General features: G+C 41.1%; 1 pseudogene; it reads right to left on the bottom strand.

Moving 5' to 3' along the window:
• Positions 1-843: 843 nt before the first annotated feature.
• The window catches only part of LOC117346800, a 37,057-nt pseudogene continuing 31,900 nt past the window's right edge, over positions 844-6,000 (bottom strand).

The following is a 6,000-nucleotide window of genomic DNA, read 5'->3' as shown; positions in this document are numbered from 1 at the left end:
TCTCCAAGTGGAGCCTCACCGGCAACTTGTACAGGAATGCTAACACTTCCTTTATTCTGCTTGTTATGACTCTCTGTGTAACATAGCATTGTTCAGTCAAAATGGCTCATCGCTTAGTTATTATCAGACAGTATCAATCCTAGGTAACTCTCCCAGTCTGTGGATATCAACCTCTCACTTCCTGGCTCATCAAGTTCTTTGGAACATTCTAGAAGTTTTATAGGTGCCAGCTGATATCCAGTAGAAGTACTCACATAGCTAAACAGCTAAATTTAGGACAGTCATTTGTGTGGTCCAATCTAGTTACTTAGAAGTGCAGGCACTGCCACTGAATATGGTTCATGACCATAGAACTACTTGTTACTCTTTGGACCATCCCAGGACTAACCTTAGTGAAAGGACCCCTGAGTTATTACATAACTCTTTTATTAAAATGTGCTATAATAAAATTTTAACAAACGACAAAAGACCAACAGGACAAAAACCCACGGGTATAAAAGCACACAAAAAAGAGTGGGAATGGACAAGAACACTCCACGTAGGATAGCTGATGTAAAAGGACATATATGAACTGCGGACCTGACACAGCACTGTGTTTCGGTGAATCAAAATGCCTGCATCAGGGGTCACTGTGATGTAATCCACAGATGGCAAGTCCTTTGTTAGTACAAAGCTGGGTTCAATCCAACAAAAAGTCGAGCACTAAAAAGTGTTGAAATCTTAAGCGTCTGCTAAACCATATTTAATGAACAGTATATTTTTTTTTTTCCAGGACACGTCTTAATTTTTTTCTTTCGTGCTCAGGACTTGAAAAAAAACTTAAGGTGGGAGCTCTTTGCACCTTTTATTTAGGCAGCAATAACTTAATTGTTAAGTCTACATTAACAAGTTTGTAAGAGTTCATCTTCATGAACACTGCAATATTCATTCCCATGACTCACTCCATTAAAAAAAAATCCTCCCCAATAAATAAATAAACAAGGTACAAATAGTATATGCTAACAAGAAAACTACTGCAAAAACTTGAATGCACTTTCTGATCAATATTTTTCCCCATATTAAGGGCTCCTTTTACTAAGGTGCGCTTGCGTTTTTAGCATGCGCTGCATTTTTGTGCGCGTTAACCCCGCACTACATACCGAGAACTAACACCAGCTCAATGTTGGCATTAACGTCTAGCACACGTGACAATGCAGCGTGTGCTAAAACCACTAGCACAGCATAGTAAAAGGAGCCCTAAGTATATGATAGCATTTAATACAGTTTAGTAAAAAGGCCCCTACATTTTTCTTAGTTCTTTCTTGTTGTTCCTTTCAGGCCTCAGCACAATTATGTAACATTTGGGAAGAAAGATGCAGCCAAGTATTCCACCACTGGAGGCCAGAATAGCAAAAATCTCCACTGCCACCATGTACTTTCCCTTGGTGCTTAGGTATGTTGGAATGAAGGAAATCCAGACACTGCAGAAGACCAGCATGCTGAAGGTGATGTACTTGGCCTCATTGAAACTGTCAGGTAGATTTCTTGCTAGAAAAGCTACGATGAAGCTGATACCAGCCAGAAATCCCAGGTAACACAGAACACAGTAAAATGCAACTATTGAACCTTCATTACATTCAATTAGTATTGTTCCAGTTAATGTCCTCATATTGAGATGTGGGAATGGGGGAGCAGTGAACAAGCAGGTAAGACACAGAACAGTTAGAAAAAGGGAACAGCAAAGGACTATAGAAACTGAGACCCTGGAACCCATCCATTTCCGGAGATTGCTTCCTGGTTTGGTGGCTTGGAAGGCCATGACCACTGTGATCGTTTTTGCTAGTATAGAGGAAAGAGTAGTGGAAAATGTGATCCCAAAGGCAGTCTGTCTAAGAATGCAGCTACACTTCCTGTGGATGACCAATGAATATCAAGGAGCAGAAGAAGCAGAGCATGAGGGAGATGAGGAGAATGTAACTGAGGTATTGGTTGTTGGCTCTCACTATGGGAGTGTCTCGGTGATGAATAAAGATTCCTAAGATGACAGCAGTGATGAGAAAGAAGAACATGCTGATGGAAGTTAAAGCAATCCCTAGAGGCTCTTCAAAAGACAGGAAAGTTACTACTTTTGGGATGCAGGCATCTCTTTTCTGATTGGACCATTCATCATCTGGACATGTTGTATAGGTGTCCATATCTGAGAAGAAAGATTACCATATCATTATCTCACTCATGCTACCAGCAACCAATACCATTGACCACTGCACAAAAATATAACTAATCCTGATTCCTTTCCATTTTGCTGATGAAAGACCTTCTGACCCCCAGCATTTACTAGTTGTGTCTCTAGTAGGTTAGGTGGGGGCAGGAGTAATCCTTAGACATTTTTGTCTCTTCTCAAGCTCAAATTGAAAAATAATGGCTCTGTTCCATAGCTATAGGATGGTACATCCTTATTTGATAACTTGATCCCTAGATATAGTTCTGAAAGACTACAGCTATTGATCAGAGCCACCATTTTTAATCCAGGCTGATAAAGCAACATGAACAATTGGGGTTCATTATTGTCCCACTGGTAAAGCATAAGGGATTACAGCAGTATGTGCTGGGGCATGATTTAGAACTTGGGGCTCTGAACCTTCATCAGGAAATTATGGGTCAAATATATTAAGAGGGTCATATGCCCTAAACCTCATTGGAATTGTGGGAATGGTGGGAAGGATGGGCAGGAGAGTGGTATGGAAGTTTAAATTCTTCTCAGGGGTGGGATGGTGATTGAGGATTTTCTTAGTGATTCTACTTATTTGGGTGAGCAATTTGGGGTTGTTCTTGAAAGAATTATGTTTTTTAAACTATTGCTATGATAAATGCATATCGATAGGATAGCTGCATTTCCAGTGTTGCAAATGTATTTTCTGGACAGTATGGGGCTCATAATTGAAACAGAAATACGTCAAAAACTAGCCTAAATTGGTACTTGGATGATTAATAACACAAGTCATCCAAGTGCTGATAATCGAACCGGGTTTTAGACATATCTAAAAATGTCTTAGGCCTTCACAGTGCTGCAGTACACCCAGAGCTAAAAGGGGTAATTCAGGAGGAGTGTCAAGGGCAGGATTTGGTCAGGATGTGGGCTATCCTACTTAGTTGTACTGCATGTAAAACCAAAAGTTTTACAACATTGCCTAGACGGAACTTGGACGTTATGACTTAGGCCATCTAAAACCAGGTCTAAGTCCACAGAAGGTATCCAAAGTAACCAGATAAGCACTTCAAACACAAAGTACTGACCCCACACACTGGCCCAGTTATCAAGGACCCCCACCCCCATATATATTGTAATAACAATGTTACAGATCTGCCTCCAGAACATCAGCACCTGGCAACCTGGCATAGGAAAGCCTAGTATAGCTGCACAGAAGTGGCTTAAGTTGTCTTGGGGTGGATTAGTTAACCATGGAGAGTAGGACCCAGGCACATAAGCCACTATAATCACTGCATTCATGGTGAAACATGAATGCACCCCAAAATCCCCAAACACTTTTGTACTACCATATAAGTGGCACCTGCAGCCATAAGGGCTATTGGGGTGGTAGTCAGGTGGGTCTAGTCAGTTCTGGGGGGCTCACCATGACCTATAAGGTTGTTGTGGTGAGATGTGTATGTGGTACCCTTTTTGTGAAATTCTCAGTAGTGCCCTGTAAGGTATCCCACTACTCTGGTGCAATGTTTAGAGTGCAAGAATTGGAATACCAAAGTAAGCAGGTTTTGAGAAGGGCATGAAAGCTGGAATGTTAAAAGATATAAAGCAGAGAGTAAGGATAAAGGGCTAGTGCTGTATGTGGGAAAAAGACACCTGAAAGTAAGTGAAATTTAGGAATTATGAGGAAAGGCTAAAGTATCTAGGGCTCTTCAGTTTGGAGAACAGATGACTGAGTGGAGATACACAGAGGTCTGTAAAATACCGAGTGGAGTGGATTAGTGGATGTGAATATTTTGTTTACTCTTACCAAAAACACTTTGACGAGGGGGTATGAAATGAAGCTAAATAGTAGTAGATTCCAAACAAACCAGAGAAAATATTTCATCACTGATAATGTAATTAAAGTCTGGAATCTGTTGCCATAGAATGTGGTGACAGCAATTAGCTTAGCAGGTTTAAAAAAGGTTTGTATAATTTCTTAAAGGCAAAGTCTGGACTTTGTATAATTTCTTAAAGGCAAAGATAGACTTTGGGAAAATCTACTGTGCAATTATATGATAAGCAGCCTAAAATCTATTTTACTATTGGGATCTTTCCAGGTACTTGTGACATGGATTGTCCACTGTTGGAAAGAAGATACTGGACTTGATGGACCTTTGGTCTGCATCAGTATGGCATTTATTATGTTCTCATGTTCTTAAGTATTTTCCTTGAGTAGTAACAGCAGGGCAGATACTGGATGGACCAGACAGGTATTATACTTACTGCATGTTAATTTTTGAACCTAACTTATCTTGCTTTTACAAACAGGTCCCCATCTGTTTTACAAGCAATGGGAGAAAATCTTCAGATAATAAGCCATCTTTGAACAGGGCAATTTTCATTTTGTCATTTTATTAAACATTTATAAACAACTAGTATTTTAGCCCGTTACATTAACGGGTGCTAGAATATATGTCTGCGTGTCTTTATTTCTGTCTCTCTCTCCCTCCCGCTGTCTGTCTCTCTCCCTGGCCCCCTTTGGCTGTCTGTTTTTCTGTGTCTCTCCCTGCCCCTGTGTCTTTCTTCTTTTCTTTCTATCTATCTGTCTCTCTCCCAGCCTCCTATGCAGCAGCATTTCTCTCCCACCACTTCCCTGTGCAGCAGCAGCATTTCCCCTACCCCTCCTTTCCCTTCCCGTGGTCTGGCCGGCTCCCTTAGTCCCTTACCGCTGCCCCCTTCCCTTCCCGCGGTCCCGACAAACCTTCCGATTCCAGCAGCGTCTGCAGCACTCTATACACTGCTGCTTCGGGGCTTTCTACTGCCCAGCAAATCAGGACAGTAGAAGGCCCCAAAGCAGTGTGTTTAGAGTGCTGCAGACTCTGCTTGAATCAGAAGGTTTCAGGTCCCGCAGCCCTTGCTGGACCCGAAGCGAGCTCTAGGGGTATTTGTTTTTTTTACATGGGCCCAGCCGGAGCAGGAGAAGCCTGGGAGGCAGGAATTAAAGTCCGTTCCGGCTCCCGCTGACATTGCCCTGGCCAGTTCACATCCTTCAGATCGCAAGAGCCGCCACGGCCGACAGGCTCCACGCTGCCGCGCGCATGCGTACTCCTACCTGAGGGTCCCTACAGCATACAGAAAATGGGAGCATGCAGGTAGGAGTGCGCATGCGCGCTTAGGGCTTTATTGTATTAGATATTATATTAAAGCAGTGTACAATACCTGAAAGTAAGTTCTCCTTCAGCTACCAATACAGGTTTATGTTTAATGCAAAATCTTAACAATTCTAAACAACTCCACCATAATATCCGCTTTTTCAGCGTTTCTTCAACTTCCAGTGGGATTGGCACATTCTTCGATGTACAGTGTCAGCATCTATGAAGCAAACTTGGTTTTATTTGTTGCATAGAGCGTTTTGGAATCCTGTTTGTTTACAAAAATTAGATAGCTCTAAGTCTAATAGATGCTAGCATTGTAATCTGGAAGTAGGAACATTGGACCATTTATTTTATTATTGTCCCTGTATTAAAAAATTTTGGGAATTCAATTTGGACTCAAGTAAATTGTCTATTAGAAAACCATGTAGCACTATCCTATGATACTATTCTGTTTGGCATGTCTATGAGGAAAAAAAGTCAAATTTTATTGCATAATAAACTTTTATTAATAATGACAGGGGTTGCAATCCAGCATATTACTAATAATTGGAAAAATTATTCTAATCTTAATTATTCTTTTTGGTGGCATTCACTTTGCCATATTTATAAAATGGAAAGAGCAATCGCTTTGCAGAAAGGAAACTATGATAATTTTAAGATCTGGGGGCCGTTAGAAAG

Source organism: Geotrypetes seraphini, chromosome 12, assembly GCF_902459505.1.
Source record: "Geotrypetes seraphini chromosome 12, aGeoSer1.1, whole genome shotgun sequence".
In the NCBI taxonomy this organism is placed as follows: Eukaryota; Metazoa; Chordata; class Amphibia; order Gymnophiona; family Dermophiidae; genus Geotrypetes; species Geotrypetes seraphini.
Note: the sequence above shows the minus strand (reverse complement) of the source record. Positions and strands in the feature narration are given on the sequence as shown.